The 25,763-nt window shown below is 35.2% G+C and overlaps 1 protein-coding gene across 6 annotated transcripts in view; it reads left to right on the plus strand.

Annotated features, from left to right (window-relative positions):
- Window positions 1-25,763, plus strand: part of ZPLD1 (zona pellucida like domain containing 1) — a 220,317-nt gene that overhangs the window by 49,874 nt on the left and 144,680 nt on the right. The gene's annotated exons all lie outside the window — the stretch shown is intronic.

Here is a 25,763-nt window from a genome sequence, read left to right on the forward strand (position 1 = left end):
AACTCCCAGATTATCCCTGAGGTGTGATGGGTTTGAACCACACATATAGCACCACAATTTTAAGGCTACTACCTGGGCAATAGGCTCCCCAAATCACTTAGCTCTGAAGGTGATGGGGTTTGTGTCTGACAGGACCAAAGGAACAGTGGTTAACAGGTGTGCAAACACTTGCAGCAGCTACGCCCCCAGGACTCATTGCAGAGGGAGCAGGCATAAATGCCCATTATGTATTGCTAATATACTAATATGACAATGTATATTGTAGATACACAATATAAAAAGATTTAAATTGTGGCATCAAAAACATAAAACATGGGAGAGGGGAGTGTAAAAATTTAGAGCTTTGGTATGGATTTAAAGTTGTCGTTATCAGCATATAGTATACTGTTATAACTATGTTTTATGTAAGCCTCATGGTAACCACAAAGCAAAAACCTATAGTCAATACACAGAAAATAAAAGAATCAAAGCATACTATGACATACAATCGTCAAATCACAAAGGAACAAAGAAAGAGATGAAGAAAGCACTAGAGTTACTACAAAATAGCCAGGAAAACAGTGAACAAAATGCCAATAATAAGTTCATACTTATCAATAGTTATTTAAAAGTAAAAGGATTAAATTCTCCAATCTAAAGACATAGTGTGGATGAATGGGAAAAAAAAAAAAAGACCCAACTATATGTTGCCTGCAAGAGATTCATTTCAGCTTAAGGATATACAGACTGCAAGTGAAGAGATGGAAGAAGATATTTTATGCAAATGGAAACCAAAAGAAAGCAGAAAGAGTTATAATTATATCAGACAAAATAGACTGCAAAACAAAGACTGTAACAAGAGACAAAGAAGGTTCTAAGAAACATACATGTGTATACATTTCATCCAACAGCAGCAGGATATATACATTCTTCTCAAGTACACATGGAACATTTTCCACTATAGATTATATGTTAGGCCACAGAACAAGTCTTAATAAATTTACGATTCAAATCATATCGAGCATCTTTTCTGACTACAATGCTATAAAACTAAAAATTAATTATGAGAGAAAACTGGAAAATTCACAAATATGTAGAGATTAAACAAAATACTCTTAAACAAACAATGGATCAAAGAAGAAATCCAAGGAAATAAAAAAATATCTTCAGACAAATGAAATGAAAATAAATAAAATACACCAAAATTTATGGTCTGTAACAATATAGTTCTCAGAGGGAAGGTTACAGTGATAAACAGCTACATTAAGAAAAAAGGAAGATCTCAAATAAACAACCTAACTTTACACCTTAAGGAACTAAAAAAGGAAGAGCAAACTAAACCCTAAGTTAGTAGAAGGAAGGAAAAACAAAGATCAGAGCAGATATAAATGAAATAGAGTCTGAAATATATATATATATATATATATATATATATATATATATATATATATATATTTGTTTAGATAGATTTGTTTAGCAGATATAAATGAAATAAAGATTGAAACATATATATATTTATATATATACGCTTATCAGTGACATATACCTACTTTGAAGAAGACACTGTTAGACATTGTGGGGAAGAAATAGGAAATAGAATATTGTTTCACCCTTGAGAAGCTTACATTCTATAGTATGGTGGGCAGAATAATGGGCCCGCAAAGGTGTCCAGGTCCTAATCCTCTGGAATCTGTGACTATGTTCCTTACACAGCAAAGGAATTTTCCAGATGTAATTAAGGTTAAGAACTTTGAGATGGAGAAATTAACCTGGACTATCTGAGTGGGTCCAGTGTAATTACAAGGATCCTTACAAGTGAAGAACCTTCTCTGGCTTTGGTCAGTGAGATGTAATGATGAAAGAAGAGTCAGAGAGATGTGATATTTCTGAATAACTTTGAAGATGGAGGGAAGGACTCACAAGCCAAGGAATGTGAGGGTCCTCTAGAAGCTGAAAAAGGCAAGGGAATGAATTCTCCCCTAGAGCTTCTAGAAAGGAATGCTGTCCTGAGGATACATTTTCAGCCCAGTGGAACCCTAGGCTACTGACCTACAGATTGGTAGATAATAAATTTGTGTTGTTGTAAGCCACTAAGTTTACGATAATTTGTTATGACAACAATAGAAAACTATACCTATAGAAACAAGACTACACACACACACACACACACACACACACACACACACACACATTAGAGATTGTGGCACAAAATATGGCACATTCTATATTTTTCCAATTTAATTTTGACAATTTAAAACAGATATGGGACATGCCATAGAGACATGATCAAAGCTAAAGAGTAGGAGCAAAGAGAGATTAAGGAGGACTTCAAGGAGGGGGCATTTGATCTGGGTTTTTGAGGTTGAATAGAAATTCAAGAAGTAGAGATGGGAAAGACAAATTCCAGGCAAAAGGAATGGCATTAACAAGGCAAGCAAGTATGAAAATATGTACTGTGAGAAAAAGGTGGATTGATTAGTGTTGTGGTATGGGTGATTAGGTTAATATTGCTAAAATATTTCTATTTATTATTGAATTTTTATTAAATCACAAATTTATAAAATATTCAGAATGCAATGATATAGAAAAGCTTAGTTTGGAACCAGGTTGTGAAAAATTTTAAATATTAGTCATCTATTATTTTTATTTACTATATATTAAAAATAATATATGCATATGTTAAAAACTTGTTGCTTTCAAAAAATGTAAAGCATTGGTCAAAGATTACTTTAAGAAGGAGAATTGGCTAGGAAGAAAGAGGAGAAAGATTAATTGGTAGGAGAAGAGTTAGAAGGCTGTCTAGATGAGATAGTGGCATCCATCTGAATAAAATACAGCACAGATATCAGCACATTTTTGCACCCATTTTCTGTAGTATTTCTTTCAAGAAATATTGCTCTATGTTCAAGGTCCCCTATCTTGTGGGCCTTTGGGCATATGTGAATGGCAAGACGAATAGGCTCAACATAAAATTATATTTACGAGCAATTTAAGTAACTTGAAACACATTACTTCAGTGCCTGGCAAATGAAGCTGGTAAATCTCCTTCCTCCATACTAATACAGTTTGGATCTTTAGAGCCTGCTTGCTTTTCTTGGTTGAACCAGAGGAGAGTCTCCTAAATTTTCCACCTACCTTGCTTTGGTCACAATTCTCTCCAATACTCTGCCATGATCCTACTTCTACCCTACGAGGTGCATTACCTATATCAGTAGATGCTGCCTGCCTCAGCTGTGGGCAACTTGCACTTCAAGTACCTGAAAACTTTGCAGTTTCTCCCAGAGTAGAAATAATTTCCTTAAGTTAACTTTTTCACTCTGTGCCTTACCTTTTACCAACTGTCTCCTTGTTCTCTTATCATCTCCTGTTTAATGTGGAGCTCTTTCTTCTCCAGTCATTTTTACAGACTCTCTTTAGGCCACATCTCACAAGGAATAGCCTTCAGCTTTATTTTGATCATGTCATTACAGACAGGAAGCATCACAGAGGTGATAGGATTGGTGATTGATTAGATTAGGTTGAGAGAGAGTGAGAGGAATAAACAGAGCATTAAGATGGTTTGGATATTTCAGCCTGGATGCCTGGGAGAATATGATTCATTAACAGGTAGTGGAAAGCAAGGAAGAACTGGTTCAGGTGGCCAGGGTTTGGTTTTTGGACATGTTAAATTTGAGGTTCTGAATGTCTTGTTTAAGTAGAGCTGTATAGTGGACATTTGGAAATGGCAGGCTATCCTGGCAGAGATAATGAATCTATGGTAATATTTACTGGTAGACATAGAGGGAGGATAACTTTAGAAGTGAAAATATATAAGGAGAGTGATTCTGAGTGAATACATGGAGAAGAAAAGAGGGCAAAAAAAAGAAAAAGGTCATGTTGCTTTTTCATAATCTTTGACAATCTTTCTTCCCTTCTATTGATAGGAAGTCTGACTCACTGAAGGTGTCCTCCTGGCCATCTTTTAGCAACTGGAAGTTAATGTTCTTATTCTTGGACACACTGTCCTTCTCGTTCGGATTTGACAAACCTATTCTCTGGTGGTTTATCTCATTCGATGCCATTTGTTTTGTCACTAGAATTAAAAGTCCTTAACCTGAGCTACATATCCCATGTATATAGTCTGCTTTTATATCATAGTAAAGTTTCTCCAAGTTAATCCAGGGAGGGAAAACCCAAATACTTTTTCCCATTTGAATTCATGACAATGAGCAATAATGAAAGTGTAGTCTTTGTGAATGAAACAAAAAAAATGATCTACACCCATGTTTGTATGCTCTGGGAATACTCTAATGCTTCAAATAGCTTTTGCTCTAATATATTTCTCTATAGTAATGGTTATCTCAGCTGCACCCATGTGAAAAGTTTTTAATTTGGTTAAATTTATGCTAGGAGCAGTTGGAAATTGAAGCTTTGTGAGGGTTGCTTCCCTCCTCTCATTGTAATTCTCATGTGAATTTCTCCCCCGCAAAGTTATGCATCTCTCCATCTGGCCATATTCATAAGCCATCTTTCTCATAGAACTTTGATAAAATGCATCAGCTTTCTTGGAATTAGATTAGCATCTTGATCTGAGAGCTTTCCAGGCTCTTCCTGCTGACAAGAGATGAAAGCCTCATAAATAAAAATGCTGCTTTGTTTGCTTCTATGTTGTGATAGACTCTGTGGAAGAGGAAGACAATTAGATCTAAACATCTTTTTTGTTCAATATTACAGATATTCTTTTCTTCCATGGCATGACACTAATACCCTCTCTTCGAGTGTTATCTACTGTGAAGACTGTATAATAGCACTGGAAAGTTAAATAGCACCCTAGCAAACTAGCATTTGCTTCTCCTGACCTCTCCAGAAATCTCAGTAGAGAATTTTTTTTTGTGTGTGCTTCATTACCAATTACCATCATTCTAAATAAGGCAATAATGAATTTATTTTTTCTCACAATTTTATGTTCAGAAATAGTCAATAGTAAATAGTCAGTAATAGTCTATTTAGAATAAAACATCATAATAAAGTCTGCATAAGTTAGAGTGGAAGTAGATACTTAAATCTATGTCTTTAGATTTAGCATAGGTTAATAATTTATAGATGACATTTAAGCATGTAAGACAGTTCTGGGATATAAGATTCATATTCAGGATCCATTTGACTTGAGATATAACTGAATAAAGTTATGGCATGAGACTTGACTTTATTAATAGGATATTGTTTGTGATTATTTTACTGTTGCATTAAAATGATTTCAAGGCAGGTGACTTTGTTCTTGTTATTAAAATAATCATAATAAAGTTATTGCTCATAATAATATATATTACTTAAGAATAAGGTGGTTAGGATCTGGAAGAAGACTGTGGCCACAAGATTTCAAGAAATATCAGAGTCAGAATCTCTGAAGTCAAAGTTAGAGATTTAGGAGAGAAAAAGGTATGTGGTATCAAAAACAGTAGTCTGAAGACATCACAAAGATCAGTAGTAGATTTTGCTGGGATGTAGCTCCCTGGTACCTTAGAAAATATCTGTGATTGAAGGATGAGGATGAAGACAGCTTAGTAATAATCAGACTGATTCAAGAAAGCTGATAGATAGCATGTGGAAATGGCACTAGAAATAATTTTGTGTTATTGAAATATATTCGAATTTCTCATCTTGGGATAAAATGAAATTCTAAAGTTTTTCTGAAAACAGAGTTTTAAATATGATATTGTCTGATGTATATTCTCAAGACTAATGTCTCTTTCAAGCTACTTTCCACCTTTTAATAGGTCCCATTTATCTTCGACATCCTTTGAAAACAAGTTTTAAACAAATTTTAACAGAAAATAGGTTATTTTATTTTCTAAAGTATGGAGAAATATTTAATGCATTATCTTTATATATAAGGATTTCTTAAAATTCAACTCTATTTCAGGGAAAAACAATTGCCTAAGAAAGTGATTAAAATTTCTGGCCACTTTGATGAACAATTTATGCCTCAGTTATGTTGCCTACTGGTAGAAAACCAAGAGAGAGTTCTCTTAAAATGCTAGCTACGATTTTAGAATACTGTCAGTCTCATCATGTTTTTATTATAGGAATGGCTCCTAATTGCAACAGAAATAAAAGAATAGACAGGAACCATATGGAACTTTATACATTTGCTGCCAACAAATTGTTTTTAGTTTTAAAAACCAGTAATATCCAAGATGTATTGAGGAATGTATTCCTTCATACACGATGATGCATTTGATTGAGTGACATTGATTGGAAAGATGGAATGAGATGTTTATTTTTAAGAAATTATTAAAATGTACTGGTTGTGAATTGAATTATCCCAAATGCATTTTCTAGTAATAGGATTTTTAATTTAGTTTTGGTTAGCTTTAGATTTCCATTTATAAACACACTTCAAGTTGGCCCTTGTTAACTTTTACAGGATTGTGTGTGTGAATGTGTGTGTGTGTATGTGTGTGCGTGTGAGAGAGAGGAGATTTTCTGTTCAAACTGGAGAAAGCAGAGTGATTTTGTATTTTGTAGGATATTTAAACTATATATGAAATTAAGATGAAATAACTTGACCCTAATAACTTACATTGGCTTGAAATCACAGCATGAAACTAAGTATTAGAATCAAATTTAAGTTTTATTAAATTTAATATGCCAACTCCTGACATGAAAATTATAGATTGAGGAACAGGAACAGATGCGTAATGGCTCCATATGAAATGGTGCTGTTCATAGTGTAATAAGATCAGGAAGTAAGGGCTCTGGACAGGAGGGATCGGTTTTAGCTCTGAGGGAGGTGGGTCTTCTCATTAGAGAATGGGGGCTAAAAAGAAGTCATTGAGCAAAACATGGTTTTCCTTAGAAACGGAAGACCTGATTAGCTGTCATCTGACGTAATTCATATATTTGTTTGATAATTTGTGGTTATTGTGTTCTTATTTTTATTTTTATGAAAAAGTGTGCATCATAATTGTGCAGCTATGGTACAATTATGACTGCTATTAGAATGGAGCGCGGGTCTGTGGAGAAATGAGGGAAGGTCTTGGCAGTATAGGGAAATTTGGGCATACTTTCAAGAAATAGAACCAGATGACTTACAAATGTATAGTAGAGAAAAAAGAAACACAACTGATATTTCAGGGTGGTCTATATATTTTGTTTGGAAGCTTAAATTCTGTTATCGCCTGGTTGTGTCCACCCCTGATGCTGTGGCCCTTCTTCTGTCACTCTGACTTTCACGGGTCTTCAGGAATTTATCACTCATTTTGATGGCATTTTTCTTCTTTATAGTGGATCTTGCTTTTCTTCTTATCATTAAACAGATTAAGGATGGGCATTCTCTTCAACTGTCTTATTGTTCTTTCTTTAGAGTCTAAGAAAGGGTCTTATTCTTTGTTTCTTATAGAATCACTTGTGTTAAAACTCATTTAGTTTACTCGTTCAGTTTCTCACAGCCTCTCAGGGGTGTTGTAGTTTGTCTTAAGATAACTTGAGCAATACTGTATAATTCAGGACCCTAAATCATCTCTTGCAGTGTGCAGTTACAGATGATGACCCTGATTAGTATGAAGCACCTGCATACCCTCTTACCTTAGAATGTATTCCTTGCCTGTTAGGTTAGAACTTCTTGGAACACATAGTGGGTAGATGATTAGCTCTCCATGGTGCCCATGGGCAGAGCTTCTATTACATCAATGGAAAAATTGAAATGTTAAAAATGAGTGATAGGTTTGCTGTGCTGACTTTTTTCTAAGTCAAATTCTCTCTCTTCCCCGCCGCCCCAGTTAATGGGTATATGAAAGAATACGTATTTGTATGGGTGACTCACACATTTTAATATAGAACTTTAGAAAAATGAATTTCAATAAGATCTTTTTAAACACAAAATCACATCAAAGAAAAAGAAACACTCTTTAGCTGTTGACTATCTTTCAGCACTTATTATGTGATAAAGGAAATGTCAGTAACTTAAAAGAAATTTTAAGATCAACGTGCTTGAGCTTTTCTGATTTTAAAATTCTTTACAGAAACTTGTCAAAAAGATTATGTAATGGAAACAAGGAAGCTGAAACTTCTCAAGGCATTGGAGAAATTTCTTTGTTCCTCTTGAATGCAAAGGATAGAGAAGTGGAGTCTTATTCTGGGGAGACCCATAGCCGGGTTTGGTGCACATGTCAGTTATGTGCAGGTATCGCTTTGCAGGAACTACTACTCTGATTTACACAGAAACAGACTTGGGTAAAACCATGTATTCACAAGAGCCACAGTGAAATAATTAGAGAGGCAAAGGTGTTAAATGAACCAGTTACTGGGGGAGTTCAGGCCTACTTAGACTTTCTGCTGAGGTGAACTGAAGTGGCCCCAAGTCTTCCTTTGTTCCAGTTGTAGAGATGTGATCTTAAAAATGTGGTAGAAGGTTAACATGTCAGACTGTGACTTCATTCCCTCCCTGGAATAACCAGGGATGTTTTAGAAAATCAGTTTGCTTTCACCAGGAGGACTCCACTGAAATACAAGAGTGTAGTCTATTGGGGAAAATTCGCTGAAGATGGACATGATTTCACTTATTTCTTTAGTTCTCATCGCAGAGAAAATAATCAACTTAGTTGTTTGCTGCTTTTCTTATTAAGACTGTATCCATTTTCTTTCTGCATAGGAGAGTACAGAAGCCTAAATGTGGTTGCTGAGATTTGTCATTTTCAGGAACTCAAGGATATCCCCCAAGAAACTAAAGGCATCTGCTTTCAACACTCATGTCTGTAAAACCACAACTGAGAGGGAAATGTGTGGACCCTCAAACCCTAGACACGGCTGCATTTAAAAAGAATTGTTACTATGGATGTTGAAGCAGTTTCCTCCTGGTTGCTGTTTTTATGTTTTTGTATGTGTTTGCTCAGATGTATTTCACCTACTCAAGAATTCTTAATTTGAGGATTTTGCATTAGAATGTTCACCTTCTTGATTAGATTAAGATGTAGAATTGTGTTCATATTTTAAAACAAGCTACAAGTTGTGTCTTCTTGATTAATATGAAATGAAAAAATTTAGTCAAATATCCTGTTAATACACACCTATTATTTACAGAAATCAGAGCATATATACTTTTGTTTTTGTGAAATACTTTTTACCTTAAAGTAATTTTAAGAAAAACAAATCTTTTACTCTACTTTGCTATACTAAATCTGCCTTATTAAAAAAATTATGACTTTATTTTAAAGATATAACATTCTTATTCAAAATGAAATAAAATAAAATTCGAAAGCACTCTTTTCCTATTAAACAGTATCTGTTGTGGAGGCCATCCTGGAATGAGTCTGAGGAGACCAGTTCTGTGGGATAGAGGTAATGTCACTTAACCTTTTTTGGTCTCTGCTCTCTACCTAGCAAAACTAGAGCAATAGAGAAATAATCTCTACTGTCTTTCTTCCATCTCCCCCTCCAGACCTAAATCCTCTGTTTTGCTTTTTTCTGCTATACTCACACAACTGTTTAACATTCCCTTGGGTACTATACTTTCTGTGTGTAGCTCTGTTTTCAAATAGTATTCAAGAGAAAGTAAACTCTGAGGCAGCAGATCCAGCATTTTCGAATTTTAAGGCTCAACTGAGAAGAAAAGAATTCATCCAGAGAAGGGTATAAATTCCGCTTGACTAAATCTCAGCACTTTCTACATACCTCCTTTAGGGAAAGGGTTGACATTACAAAGATTTTCCCATCTCTAATGGCTGTAGTTGAAAGTCTTGACTGAACAATATTTTGACTTGCACTTCAGAGTTCCCTCAATGTTTCCATCTATGTCCATGAGCAGCTCTCTAAATACAGCAGCTGTGCCATCTGTTTCAAATATTATTTCAGCCCTCACTGTTTTGGGATAAATTTCATAAAGTGCATCGCATACACACACATTTAATTGAACAAATGAGAAGCCTTTCCAGTTTAAAAAAGCTTCCTAAATGACAAGAAGTGTCCAATTTCCATTCAAATGGTTACTCCGGGGCTTTAAAATGTGTGAATTCATCTAACAGAGGCTGGTGGTGTATTTTGAGGCAGATGGCTTGATTCTGTGAAGAAAAAAAAATTAAGTGGATTTTACTATCAATCTTATTTTTTTTTGGCAAAAGACTGACATAATAAAGATGTGCGTATTACTGAGAATGCTTTTTAATAATGATTCTACCTTATGTTTTCCCCCAAGAATATGGTTAACTGACTAGGAAAATCTATTTGGAGATTTTATGTTTATCTATAATGATCAGCTTAGGAAAAAAAAAAGCCCACTAACAAAATTGCTGAAATATAAAAGAAAAATAATACTCTACAACTTTCTAAAGGAGTCCAATAGGAAAGGAAAGTTGAAGTTTACCTATTTCTTTTGCTAAATAGTTGTAAAGTCAAGAAATTGAAGATTTTGAAGGAAAGAGACAGAATTTCATAGAAGAATATCTTTAGAGGACTATCCTCAGTGGGTATTATGGATGTTTCCAAGGTACTTTGTATGTTTAATACCAGCAATTTTGAAGGCAAGTCATGGAATATTTCTCAGTCACTAGTGCTGTGTACGCTTGAATTTAGACTCATGTTAGCACATGTCAAAATTATGTCAAAAATTCTATGCTCTAAAGGTCCTTTTAAGCCTTGCCTGCTTTATGGAACACTGTAGTTTACACCCCAAATTTACTCTTCTTCCATTTGTAGTTTGCAGAGTTGCCTGAGCTCTTAATTCCTGATTAGTTGAAACCAAACATGTGTCTCATCCCTCTTAGAAATGACTGTTAAGCAACATAGGCCTAATCCAAATAATCCATCATTTCCTTTGGCACCAATTATTGGGTTTGGGATGAACGTATGAACTTAAGTTCTCCCAATCAGTTGAAAAGAAAAAAGCATTTATTTGATGGCTTGGAAAAGGTGCTTTCTCTCTTTTAGCAGACATGAGCAGGGAAGCAGATAGCCTTTAATAATACGACTTCCTAGAAACATAAGGAGAACTGACTTTGGGATGAAGTAAATGATGTGGACAGCAGAGTGAAAAGTAGAAAGAACCTGCATCTTTGATGACATAGTTGAGCCTTTGGGTTCAGTGCTCTGAATTTTACTGTGCCTCTGGACTTTATCTTATGTCAGCCAATGCTCATTGTGGGTCAGATTTTTTGATATTTACAGCTAAAAGCATCTCAAAAGATATGCTTGAGGATATAGTTAAGAGGGAGGCTGCACCAGACTCAATCACGTATGTCACGAGACCTTCTCCCAGTCATGAGCGGTGGATCCTATCTCTCTGCTCTGACATGACTAATATGCAGAACATTAGCTGGAGGAAAATAATGCTATAAAAATGATGTAATTAAGATGGATATCGAGTTACTATGTACTAGAGCCTAAAGCTTCCACGTATTCTCTGATTGACTCAAGGCAGTGATTTCCTCACTAAGCCAGTGGTTATCAAAGGACAGTCCCCCGAAAGTTTTGATTTCTGGTTTCCTCTCAACATGCTTAGAAATTGTCACTCCTTCTTTACAAGAAGAAAAACAATGAGTGAACTGAAAACCAAGAACCCTTCTTAGGCCCGTTAGAGAAGTGGGGTGATGGGGCAAACTTCCACCTAAAAACTGGAGAGGCAGGCAAATACACGAAGTCATGACTTACCAGAGGTAAAAGCTGCTGGAGCCAGTCATGGGTAGAAACACTCACGTAGTAATTGATAAATGCTAAAGGCCAAATGTGGACAAGCTTAAAAGTTAAAAACTCCTGGGGACCCAGTCTTAGGGGGAACCGTCATATTTTTATGAGACTTACCTGTAGGAACCTTATGAAGTCCTTACAGTGAAAATCAGAGAAAAATCCCCTGTGCTTTGGACACATCAAAAACAGCCATTTTGAAAGAATCCCAGAGCTTCCCCATAGCAGAGGCCCACCCGCAAAGGAAACAACATCACCAGAGCTCAGCCAACATGGAGGAAGGCGGTGAGACAACTGGGCCCCCGTAGCCTTTCTGCTTCATTTAAGGGTAGAAAAAATGGCTCAGAAATACTTCTGAAAGTCACAACTAAGGGATTTAGGCCCCTTAAAAACAATGGAGATTTAATCCTAAATTATAGAATGCTTCCCTTATATCTTAAAACCGTATCAATGGGGCTCGTGTACACTACCAGTGAATTACAACTGAGAGCTGAAAGACATAGACTATCTCTGAAGGCATTCCTAGGGAAAATCTAAGAAAGTGGGAGACAAAAACATTGACTCTAGAAGAAACTAAAGCCTCTGATACCTGCAGCTCTCATAAACATTAAACATAGCCTAACTCTTAATCAGATAAACATGAAACCTCACACAAAAAGCCTGTTTACCTCAGTTCCCATTGTCCAAGACATCATATTCAGCTTTCAACAGAATATTACAAGACATTCAAGAGGCAAAAAAAGCACAGTTTGAAGAGCAAGCATTGGAACCAGACTCAGAAATTTTTGAATTATCAAACTGTAGTCCCAGAATCAACAGTTTCTGTATCACTAGGGAATCCATTAGAAATAGAAATTTTTGGGTCCTAGGTAAATCTATTGAATTAGAACCTCTGGAGTGGGGCATGGAGTGGGGCGGGGGTGGTGGTGGTGGTGGCAAAAGTCTATAGACCATGCTTTAACAAGCCTCCCAGGTAATTTTGTTTGAAAACTACTGCATTAAGCAAATCAAACAGATGTGAAATTTGTGAACTCTTGTGTTTCCTTAGGTGTCTCAGAAATAGAATAATGCCAAACTTCTTATCGTAGTAACAAAGTGATTTAAAATAAAGAATCCATTAAAATATCATTTCTGATTTTGACTTTTAGTTTTGTCAAGCAATATTATTACTAATGAATTATTTTGGATGACTGTATGTGGTCTAGAGTTACTCCAATTATGTGTGTTTGTGTGAGACTTACCACTTGACTTGAAAATCTTATTGTCACTGGACAACAGGACAGAGATGAAAAGTGCAGAACTTTGCAGAATTTCTCAGGTTAGGGTTGTCAGGCCCTGTGGCCCCAGAAGATTTTACCTATGTTAGTTTTTATGAAGTGGGTTTAGAAAAGAGGAGCGGGTGTTAATATTGGTCCTTCTAAAGGCATACTGTGTTCTTATTCCTCTCTTTGCTAATTCAGCACTGAGTTGCCCTCTGGCCTGATCACACTTCTGTAATCCTCTGAGAGTCACTTGTTAAGCCTAATTATGATTGCTTTGAGCTTCCCCAAGACTCTGATGTCAAAGGTTTCCTTTTAGATTTTTTATCATGGTTTTGTGTCTCAGGTTGCCCTTCATGCCCTTGCATGTCTGCATCTCTGTGTACACACTGGGAGCCTCTCTTCTCTTGGTGCCTCTTGTTAAGTGATGATAAATGTTTTCTATGCAGCCCAAGAAGAATCATAACTTGCTATAATTTGCAGAGGCCTCCTAGTTTTACTTTGGAGAAAGCTGAAGTCTGGGGAGGAATGAAATTTACTTCATGCATTCATTTGTTAAAAAATACATATTGAACACCTACTGTGTGCCGGAAGCTGTTCGATAATGGCAAAAGCATGAAACATGATTAGAATTAAGGAATCATAGCTTCTATGCCAGTTTTCTTATCACTATTCTGTTTCTTGAAAGGCATTTGAACAAAATATAAGAAACTAAATAAAAAGTAATAAAATAAAAATAATAAAGAAAAGAAAAAAAAAATAACAAAGAGAAAAAGTCATTTGGGAGCTAAGTTCCATTTACTTTTCTGCCCCCAAAGGTCCATTGGAATGAGTGAATACATATAAAAATAAGAAAAACAATGCAACAGCACTAGGAAACATGAAGGGTGATACCAGCAGAAGCAATAAATTTCTGGAAGATATAAAGAAGGTGGGATTGGATCGATGGAGTAACCAAGTAGAATTGATAAATGCAGTTATTACAAATGAAAGAGAGTAAGAAAAAAGGGAGGGTTTTGTTGTTGTTGTTGTTGTTTGTTTGTGTTCCCTAAACAGTGCTACTTTGCTTTGGAAAAATCACAAGATCAAATCATTAGGAGCTAGAGGCAAGAATCATCTGTTGAGCACTTAATAGGAAGACAAGTAAAACTAGGACATTCCAAGCACCTGGAAATGTCATATCCACCCAGGTCCAGCAGAGATGGCACGGTTTGAGTATTAATAAAGAGGTGGATGTATTCTGCCATTGGAGATGGGCAGGGGACATTTAAAGTGAGCGTGGAGCTAAAAAGAAAAGTTGGATAGTACTCCCATGTAGTAATAGTAATATCAGCTACACCCTAAGGGCAAACTGCCACCTACCCTAACTGAGGTATATCTCTGATGACAGATTGCAACTCACTTATCATAGCAATGGCTTCTGTCATTTGCAATCAAATTTTCTATCAAGGAAACTGTGACTTTCACATTGGCCACCTGTATTAATCATCCTAAACCTTCATTTATAAGTGAATGATTAAGAATCTCCAGATATTTAAGGAAAAATAACAGCATAAAATTGAATTACCAAACTGAACAAATTGAAATTATTTTCTCTTTTTTAATCCCTTCACCTTTTTATCCACCCTCCCTAAGTAACTCTTGAGGGAAGCGAATTACCGGAGAAATATAGGAAAGATTATTAAAATAATTTAATTAGTATCTTCAGAGATTTGAAGCGACACTATATTTATATAACTGGAATAGGCCACTAATAAAAAGTAAAGTATAAAAGAGAATTTATAGTAATTGGAAAACTCCTGCATGATTGTTGAAGTAAATTAACAGGACAACTGATGATATAAAATGTACATTTTTTTTAAATTCCTACAGCACCTGGTAGTCCTGGGTGGTCTCCCATCCAAGTACTAACCAGGCCTGACCCTGCTTAGCTTCTGATAAAGTATACAATTCTTAACTCCCCAAAGCTTCTTTGACTAACAAAGGTTAGTCACTCTGGAGCAATTTTTATTTAGAAAAGGTCCACTTACCAGGTTGGGCACAGGCAGTGGCTGACCTGAGTGTGCACCAGAGCTCCTCCCAAGAGGCCCAGATTCAACACATCTGGTGGTCAGCTTCACCAGAGCACAACCCAATTAGCTCTACGAATGACCACCCAAAACATAGACTCAGGAGGCTCCAGAGCCCCATGACACCAAATCCCTTCCATGGGGTCAGCTTCCACACAACAACCTATCCACTGTAGTCAATACTCAATAAAAATTACTTGTATAGTTTTTAAAAAAAGAACATAGACTACAGAACTACAAGATTGCCAAAAGGAACATAGGCCTATTAGAGTGACATTTATGAACTACTAGGAGAAACACAAAATTTTATAATTTTTTAGAGAGAAAAAAGAGATTTCATACTAAGGAAGGAAAATAAGAATGATATTAGTTTTTCTTTTTCTTTTTTTTTTGGCTAAATGCTGGAAAAAATGGAGCAATATGCATCAAATCCTGAGGGATTTAAATCTTGGATTCTCTATTAGTTTAGGCAAGCTATTATTCAGATGACAGGGCAAAATGAAAATAATTTTAAACATAGGAAGTTGACTTTCTTTTAAAAAATAAATTACTACATGAGGTTTGTTAGCAAAATGAAAAAGGAAAAAAAAAAAAAAGGAGACATGGGATATGAATGGTGAATACAATAACCAATATGACATCAGTAAGTCTGAATAGACAGGAACTAGTCACATAAATTAGATGTGAGTTTAATGCAGTTGTTAAGAAATAGTCCCTAAAATAGAAGAAGCATAGAAACATAAGAAGAAAAAGATAAATACCATATAATTTCACTTATATGAGGAATCTAAGGAATGAAAAGAACAAAATCAAAAATAGTCTCATAAATACAGAGGACAATCTGGTGATGGCCAGAGGGGAGGAGGGTTGGGGAGCTGGGAGAATGGGGTGAAGGGTTAAATAAGTACAAATTAGTAGTTGGTAAATGGTCACAGGGTGGGGAACACAGGATAGGGAATGCAGTTAGTAGTAATGTAATGGCTAGATGGAGAGCCAGAGGGAAGATAATCAGGGGGATCATTTTATAAACTATATAAATGTCTAATCAATGTACTGTATATTTGAAACTAATAATTAAGTTTAAAAAAAGATTGTGATTAAAAAAAGTTAAATATTGATGTAAGTCATTTGGGAGATTTCTGGTAATAAACAGTTCTATGTATAAGCACACATCTAAAGACATATATTTTAGGAATATAAGCCAAGGAAAGTGATTATAAATGAAAAATTGAGCTGAAAAAGTAAAATTGGTTATGTAATAAAAAAAGTAGTAATCAAAACCCCAAGAATATATACTGAATATATATACTATTATTAGTATCTAATCTTATTTGAGGACTTATTATATGTCAGATAATGTGCCAGATGGGTGCTATTATTATTTCCATTTATAGAAGAGGACAGAGAGATTAAGCAAATTTACCCAAAGAATCAGCTGGCAAGGGACAAAGCTGGGCATTCTCACTGTATTGCCATGCTCTATTACTCTAAAAATTATGTCCTGATTGAGATATAAATTGTTCAAAAATGACTTCACAGTAGAGAAAACTCAACACTCTGTTTTACACAGTTTACAGACATTTTCCCAACATGTGTCAGATATGTTTCTTATAGCCTGTACACCCTGAAGTAACAGTAACCTATTGCCATAAAATTCTGTGAAACAGACCACCTCATATGTGACAACATGGATGAAAGTTGAGGACATTATTCTAAATGAAATAAACCAGTCACAAAAAGAAAAATATTGCCTGATTCCACTTATATGAGATATCTAAAATAGTCAAGTTAATAGAATCAAAGAATGGAATGGTGGTTGCCAGGGAATGGGAGGAGGTACAAACGGGGATTTACTAATCAACAGGCAAAAAGTTTCAATTAAACAAAAATGATTAATCTCTAGAGAGCTACCATTACAAGTTTGTAGCTATAGTCAACAACAAATATATTGCACACTTAAAAATTTAAGAGGGCAGATCTTATGTTCTTACCACAATAAAAAGCAAAGCAAAGCAAAGCAAAACAAACAAACAAACAAACCTAATGGCTTGAAACAACTATTGTTTGTTCTCATGGTTGTGTGGGTCAACTGAGGGTTTGCTCTAGACTTGGCCAAGCTGGGGGTGGGGAATGGCTCAGTTCCATGTCTTTCATCCTCCTCTTGGAACAATCAGGCTAGCCTGCACATGTCCTTTACATTGCATGGCGGAGGCATAAGAGAGTGAGCCCAAACATTCAGGTGCTTTTCAAGCCTTTGGTCTCATCACACCTGTTAATGTTCCATTGACCAATGCACATGGCCATAAGAGAGACAGGAAAGTCATATGGAAAGGAATGTGAATGCAGCAAGAGGTGATGAATTAGGGCCATTAATGCTATATATCATTATCAATCTTCTCTTTCACAGTTGCTACTTGGGAAAAAAACATATAAACAAAACATACATGAGGGTTTGAAAGACAATGAGCTTGTTGAGAACAGTGTAGATGTTATAATCACACTAGTATTCTTAGACCCAAAAAGAGTGTCTGTAAAATATTATGCATATAAAAATGTTAGGTGAAATAATAAATTATTATTCATTCAAGCATTCATTCAAAGAGAGTCTTCCTTAATTGGAAGAATCCTTTGAGATTGGGGTGCTGAGATCCTCCTTCTAGTGTAGTATTGAGACTATCATTTGTATAGCAACTAAGAGAGAAGGTGAAGAGAGGCAAAGAGTTAAAATATCTAAGGCAAATATATGTCTCCTATCCTCAATAAGTAAAAAATAAAATGATGAATGTATAATTGTGAGTGGGATGTGCTTTTTCTGATTCTAGGTGGGAGTTTGGGAAGAAGTTTTATAAGGAGTGGAAAGAGCACTTGAAGGAAATTGGCTTTTTACCCTAGGTCTGCCACTAATAAAAGATAAAGCCTTGAACAATTTCCTTAACTCTTCTGAGTGACAATTTTCTTATCATTAAAATTAGGCTGGAGGATCTGTAAGATCTTTTCAAGCCTAAAGATTAAGGAAAGAACTTTTAAAAACTGGAAATGTAACAGTATAGATGAGAATTCATTGAAATGCATTTTGTAAAATTAGGAGAAGCAGTTGATTTATAAGAAGCAATAACATGTTCTCTAAAATGATTAATTATAATTGAGCCATTACTATTGACATAAGAATGCATAGATCTCATGAATAAAATTGTAAAGCTCATTCTAAACTGGTATCCTTTTTTTTCAAACAAAAAGGAACAGCAAGGTGCTTTTAATTAAAAAAAAGTACTAGACAAATTATGAATAGGAAAAACTGAAGATTATAAAGTGTACACTAAGTTATGTCATTGACTAGTCTCTGATTCAAAGTGACAGTGACATGCTAAAGTAAGAACTATCAGAGTTGCCCAGCCCTAAGATGTATCCTTTCCTATATTATATTATGGCAGAATACAGTTGCCATTTGTTTCACCATCCCAAAGTCTATGGCTGTGTTTCAGGCATCTCCACCTTCCTCTAAGAAGCAGTTATAAATTCACAGTCTACTAATGTATATAAATTTACATATAGAGTAGTATATACACAAAATGACTCACTTTAACTAGGAGGAGCACTACATCACATCTTTGTAATTTTGCCAATTATCATTCAAGAAACAATGCGTCCTTATTAGTTGGAAGTCCAGCATCTCCCATTGAGTGTTTCTTCTTCCCTACTATTCCAAGTTGTTCAGGTGACTTTCTCAGACCAGAGGCTGTTAATCGCATTTCCAGGTAACTGTAAGTTTACATTGGTCTTCTACTTCTGACTTCTCATTACCATATGCTGTCATTATCGAAGATTGGTCCTGTCCAGTTCCACAGATGTTTGTCTTTTGGTGATGATTCTTTTGTAGCCTACGTTCCTCTGTTGGCTTCCCTACATACTTGGGCTCAACGTATAGATTGCCTGGTTAAGATTCTAAGTTCTGGAGTCATGTGAACTGGATTGAAATTTTGCTTTTGCTCCCTTTTAGCTGTTGTGACTTAAGCCAAGTTATTTAACTTTCTGAGCTTCAGTTACTTCACCTGTAAAAGAAAGATAATAATAGAATTTATCTTATAGAGTTGCGAAGGTCGAATGAACATATATAACAGGCAGAGTACCTGACACCTACAGGATTTGGAGAAACGTATGCTGCTACTATCATTATGACTACTACTGCTGCTTTAGTAATATGGTAATCATTTCCAAAAGTAGAACAATATTGCAAGGTTGCTGTGATGCAGTTTAATGTTTCCATTATTCTCTTGGAGGGAACCAAGGCTCTCTACATGATTTAGTCTAACTCCACCCCAGCACACTGTACACCAAAGCAATTGGCCTCCTGGATGAATGTTTTCTCTAAGGAAAAGTGGGCAAAGTTTATGAATAGACAATTCATGGAAAAGTAAATTCGAATGGCCAATACATATAATCTCACTAGTCCTAAGAAAATTCCAATTAAGATAAATATGAGTTAACATTCTATACCTAACAGATCTACAAAAGTAAATTTCTCATAACATCAATCTGTGAGGGCATGAAGCAAAGGTGACCTTCATGTGTTGTGGGTGAGAGGGTAAATCATTGCAACTACTTTGGTTCATATTGTCTCAAGTAGTAGGGAATGGACAAATAAACTGATTTATTTAAAAAATAGAACATGACACAGTATTAAAATGAATAAAGTGTGCATATGTGCATGTATGTGTTTGTACATGGATAAATCTGAAAAACATAGTGTTGAGTAAAGAAAAAGTTGCTAAGGAATGTATGGAGTATACCATTTATGTATATTTCTTAAAACACACATATACACACAAAAGTGTAATTAAGTCTTAAAACATTCAGGCTAAAGATAAATTCCAACTTTAACGCGTTAGTTACTTCCGGGGAATGAGGGGATTGGACAAGAAAGAGAGGGAGGTTATGGCTCTCTACTTAAATTTTATTTCCTTTAAAAGAAATTTAAGACAACATGCTAACATGCTAACATCTGTTGCCTATTTGTGATGGGTTCATAGGTATCTATGAAACATTTTTTGTTCCTTTCTATAAACATAAATAATAATATGATATAACATAAAGAAAATTAGAGAGAAACTAATACCTCATTTAGCCTTGGGGACAACTAGAAAACATTTGGGGAAGAATAAAATTAGATTTTTAGCTTACGTCCTGTACAAAAGAAAATTCCCAATGAGTTAAATTTTATTTTATTTTATTTATTTATTTTTTTATTCTATTTTTTTGTATTAAGTTTATTGGGGTAACATTGGTTAATACAATTATATAATTTTCAGGTATACATTATAGTTTGACATCTGTATTTGATATTCTATTGTGTGATCACCACCCAAAGTCCAGTTTCCTTCAGCTACAATATATTTGACCACCTTTACCCACTTCGCCCTCCCCCTACCCCCTTATATTTGACCCCCTTCGTCCCGTTTACCTCTCCCCTCCTCCCCCACCCCCTACCCTGTGGTAACCACTAGTCCATTTTCCATGTCCCTAAATTTCTGTTTATCCTGTTCATTTGTTGCTTTTAGGTTTATATCCCACATATAAGTGATATCATGTGATTTTCAACTTCTTCTGTACGGCTTATTTCACTTAGCATGATTATCTCGAGGTCCATCCATGTTGTCACAAATGGCAGTATTTCACCTCTTCTTATGGCTGAGTAATATTCCATTGTATATATGTGCCACAGCTTCTTTAGCTAATCATCTATCATAGGACACTTCAGTTGCTTCCATGTCCTGGCCACTGTGAATAATGTTGCTATGAACATTGGTGTGCAAATATCTTTTCGGATATGGGTTTTCAAGTCTTTGGGGTAAATACCCAGCAGTGAGATTGCTGGATCATATGGTAGATCCATTCTTAATTTTTGAGGAACCTCCATACTGTTTTCCATAGTGGCTGTAACAATTTGTAGTCCCACCAGCAGTGTATGAGGTTTCTTTTTTCTCCACATCCTCTCCAGCATCTGTTATTACTTGCTCTGTTGATTATAGCTATTCTAACATGTGTGAGATGGTATCTCATTGTGGTTTTGATTTGCATTTATGGGTTAAATTTTAAATGAAGAGAAAATAGATCAGAAGATAATGTAGGTGATTATTTGTCTATTCTTAGGTAGGAAAAATTATCTCTAGTATTTAGACAAATTTAGACAAAAGAAATAGATGAATAGATTTTTCTATAAAAAATTAAATCTCCTCTATGTCCCCAAACTATAAAAAAATATGATATATGATAAACTAATTGTTATTTCTAACATGCAAAGGATTCATAGAAATAAAAGATATAAAATCGTCTCACAACAGACTATTTGCAATAGAATAATTACTAATGAACAACATGCAAAAATGTTCAACATAGTTATCAATCTGTTGCCTCTCAGCTCTAAATTCAGTATCTGCTTTGCAATAATGGACTGGGCTGTCCACACATTTTTCTTTTACAATGAACATAATGTTAAACTTTGTCAGCAGCACAAAATGTTACTGGAAGTACATTACTAAAAGATCTTCTCCTACTGAATCTGGTTTGCTGAGTTTTGTTTTTTCTTGCCGATGCTGCATGATGGGTCAGCTGTACAGAGTACAGCTGTACACATATCTGGGACATAGCCCCACTGGGACACCCAGTGGGGCTATGTCCCAGATATGTGTCCATGGTGCATACTACCTCAGTGATCTTGCTGTCTCAGCCTAGACTTGGCAACCACATTCCTGTGGTCCTCCTGATGTAGACACTACAGAGGTCAAGGTTGAGCCTGTGGAGATATTCAGATCTCCTCTGTATGCCCAACATCCAGCGTTGGCTCCCCTGTACCCTGGTGGGTTGTTTCTCATGGCTTTCCCAGAGCAGACTCCACATACTCTAGGCCTATGCCCACAGTGGCACTTTGATACTCACTCTCATACCTGCCTGCCTACCAGCCTTGGCTCATCTGTATATGGGAGGACTGCTTCCTGCTTGCTAGGTGGTTCAGGACTTCTCTGTGGATGTTTAATGGACTCAAGCAATTTTATATGTTATGGCAAAGAATTTAATATGATTTCTTTTCTTTGACTTTTATAATCATTTTCAGGTAGTGTGATCCATACCTGTCATATAACAGAAAGAAAGGATTTGATTCTACAAATTTTAAAAATTTTAACTTAGGACAGTTTTAGAACCAAGATTTAAGATCTTATAATAAGAAAACATAAATGATATTGGCAATCTTCATTTGAAGTCCTGCTTACTCATTTGTATTCTAACTGTAATTAGCAGATATTGACTGCTGTTGATATCAACAATCAAGATTTATTGATTTGAGCTAAATATCTAACATAATGTCAAGGTCAATATGTGCTCAAGAAACTATTGATCATGTATGAAGACTAAAGGTCATCAATATCTCCATTATTGTCCTCCATGTATTTTTTTTTTAATAAAATATAGTTTTCAGGAAATATATATTTCATTCTGAAAGAGAATGAGAAGACTATTTAGAACCTGTTATAATTATGGTCATAGAGACTAAACAATAGTGTAGTTCTGTGAACTTCACAAATTCCTTTCTAAAACCACTTTTCCTGCTTATTTGTACTTCTGGTGATTGAATTTTCAGGTGGGATGTGGCTGGAGTTAGGGTGGTGCTGCCTTTAAAAGGCTGAAGGAATAAGTGAAAGGAGATCAATGGTTTCAAGAATAAAGATAGCAGAAGAACTGAAAAGAGGAGCAAAGTTGAGAGGCATTATATTTTCACTTTTAATAACACTTCCCTAGGCTGCATAACTCTGTTATGTTCTCTTGTAGGTAGCAGGATAATGTCACAATGTGGAAATCAGAAGCAGAAACAATAGATAATGTCACCAGAATAAATTAATATTTTTTATAATAGAGAAGAAATTGATATATATGAACTAAAATAAGGTTTTGATAGCCAATGCAAATATCATGTTTTAAGAATCATGGGCTTACAGTAAAACAGGATTGACTGCTGGTTAGAGATTAGCAAGAACCATCAACACTAAATTATTATCAAAGAAGGACCTAGGTAAGTTTAGAAGAAAAATTTATTAGAAATTTCCTTCAGTCCTCCTACTGAAATCCTGCTGAACCTAGAAAGAACTTCTAATCCCAAATATTGGAAAATACGCTTTATTTGATTGGCAGGGTTATATTTCCAAAGTGAATTCCCTAAAGAAATCCTAGTAAGATACTTTACAGTGGCCTGGTCTATTTGGCAGTAATTAGAAAATATTAATTCCTTCATTGGATTAATATTAAAATAATTGTGAACATAAATAGGCAATATATATCTCTATAGTATTATTACTGAATAAGGGAGAAGCCTATGGGGGTCGTTAAAAAGATATCAATAAGAAAATATATAATCCCAAAGGAATTAAAAAAAACAAACACTTTTATAGTTAATTCATAAAAGAAATACAAATTTCAACACATATATTAAAAATTTCACTTCAGTAATAAAGAAATGCTAATTAACATCAATAATGTGATTTTAAGGAACCTTCTAAATTTTAAGAATACAAAAAATTACCTAGTATTGGTAAACATTTTTGGCAATGGGCTTTTTTGTGGAATCTAAGTAGAATATTTATCAAAGCCTGAAAAACAAACAAACAAACAAACAAAGAAAAACACAAGAAACTATTGACTATGCAATTCTTTCTCTAGGAATTTATCCTAAGTAAATAACAAGAGATAGAGAATTTTAAGTACAAGATGGTTTACTGTGGCATTATTTAAAAGAATAAAAAAGGTTAAGTGGTCTAAATCTCCAACATTTGGGAGAAGCAGTCCACCATGGGCCCTGAGATCCCTCTATGTTTTTGCAAGGTGTACAAGATTACAAGGCTTATGTGTCTTGTGATATTGAGCGATTTTTGTAGCTAGTCACACAGGCAGCTAAGTAGGTCAAAGTGACCATAGCGTAACTACCATGCAATAGAACATTCCTCTAGGGGAGGGAAACTGACTTATCTGCTGCTGGCTACAATGGTTGCTGCTTGTTGGAAAGCCTTGAACCTTTGGCCCTGGGTTCCTCTTCTATAACATGGCCTTCTGTATGTGCAGATGTCAGCTGCAAACATGCCATACCTTTGTGAGACTTAGGGGCAAGGGGAACCAACCTAAATATAATGATGCTCTTATCGCCTGCTGTGCTGTGAATGAGAGTCTTCTTCTCTGACCTGGGAGTACTGTGTCTTCTGCCAACATTCATGAAACAACAAGTTAATCTGTTAGCTTACAGTAGGGTAAAATATCAGGCCCTTTCTGGTTCTTGACAAAATAGGGACTTTGTTAGCAAATTCTGATGTGTGCATGTGATAGAGTACTGTCTTAGTCAGCTCAGGCTGCTATAACATAATACCATAGCTTGGGAAGTCCAGGATCAAAGTGCTGGCAGATTCAGGGTCTTGTGAAGACCATCTTCCTTGGTGTGTAGACTGCTGCCTTCTTATTTTAGCCTTATGTGGAAGAGAGTAAGAGGGCTCTGGCCTCTTCTTCTTATAAAGCCACTAATCCTATGGGATCTCTTCCCTAATGACCTCATCTAAAGCTAATTACCTCCCAAAGGTCCTGCCTTTAAATATCATCACATTGGAAATTAGGTCTTCAACATATGAATTTTGGGAGTAGGGTACAAACATTTGGTCCATAGCAAGTACTAAGCTCCCATTGAAAGTTATGTTCTCAGAAAAATGATCGATATTATGAAAATGCTCATGATATATTGATTAGAAAAAAAAATGACAAAATAGTAGAGTTTGATATATTTTTTAAAAGTGCATACGTGTTCAAAAAATATCCCAGAATTTTATATATGAAAAGATAAATCTAAAATATCTTAAAAATGATTTCAGCATTTCTCAGTTCAGTGGTTCACAAACTTTAGTATTTAATCGAATCACATAGAGGACTGTTAAAATACAGCATGCTCCATGTCATCTCCACAGATTCTAATTCAGTAGGTCTGGGGTGGGACCAAATATTTGCATTTCTAATAAGTTCCTAGGTAATGTTGCTGTTGCTTATCAGGAACTACTCTTGGAGAACCACTATCTTAATCTATGTACCAATTTAGTGTAATAATTATGAGCATGGATACTGGAGTCACTTCCTTGGGTTTATATTAAATCCTGCCTCTGCCTCATTATGTGACTTTAAACAAGCTTTAAAATCTTCTGTGCCTCATGTTCTCATCTGGAAATGGAATAAAAATAATAGTTAACGCACAGTATTAAACTATGAAAAGCTTAGCACAATGCCTATGATATTGTAAGTACTCTTATTATGTTTTAGCTTGCCTAGAAATCATGAATATGTTAATATCAAGAATTTTACTATTGGCCCTACTAAGTTCTTTGTGTTACAGTTGTGCACCACTGTAGTGAAAAGAGTATGAGATTTTAGAATCAGGCAAACTGTATGCTGTCAAATACTAGCTTTAGTTTCCTCATCTATAAAATGGGGCAATAATTTCTCTTTTGCATTGTTTTTGGGAGAATTAAGTGCAATCACATATATACCTGGATTAAATGCAATTTAAGGATTAAATGCAATCACAAGTAACCTAAATCAATATTAATCCTCTTATTTCCTATAGCACTTCTGATTGTGCATTACTCTTAAGTAACAAAAATTAATGACTGCTTATTAGATTTTTCTTACTGTTTTAGGCTTCAGGAATACATCATTTTCCAGGATCAAAAAGGCCCTATTCTATTCAGACTTACATTATATTAGGGGGAAATTTTAGATTTAAGGC

Source organism: Pteropus medius, unplaced genomic scaffold (assembly GCF_902729225.1).
Source record: "Pteropus medius unplaced genomic scaffold, Ma_sr-lr_union100, whole genome shotgun sequence".
Lineage (NCBI taxonomy): Eukaryota > Metazoa > Chordata > Mammalia > Chiroptera > Pteropodidae > Pteropus > Pteropus medius.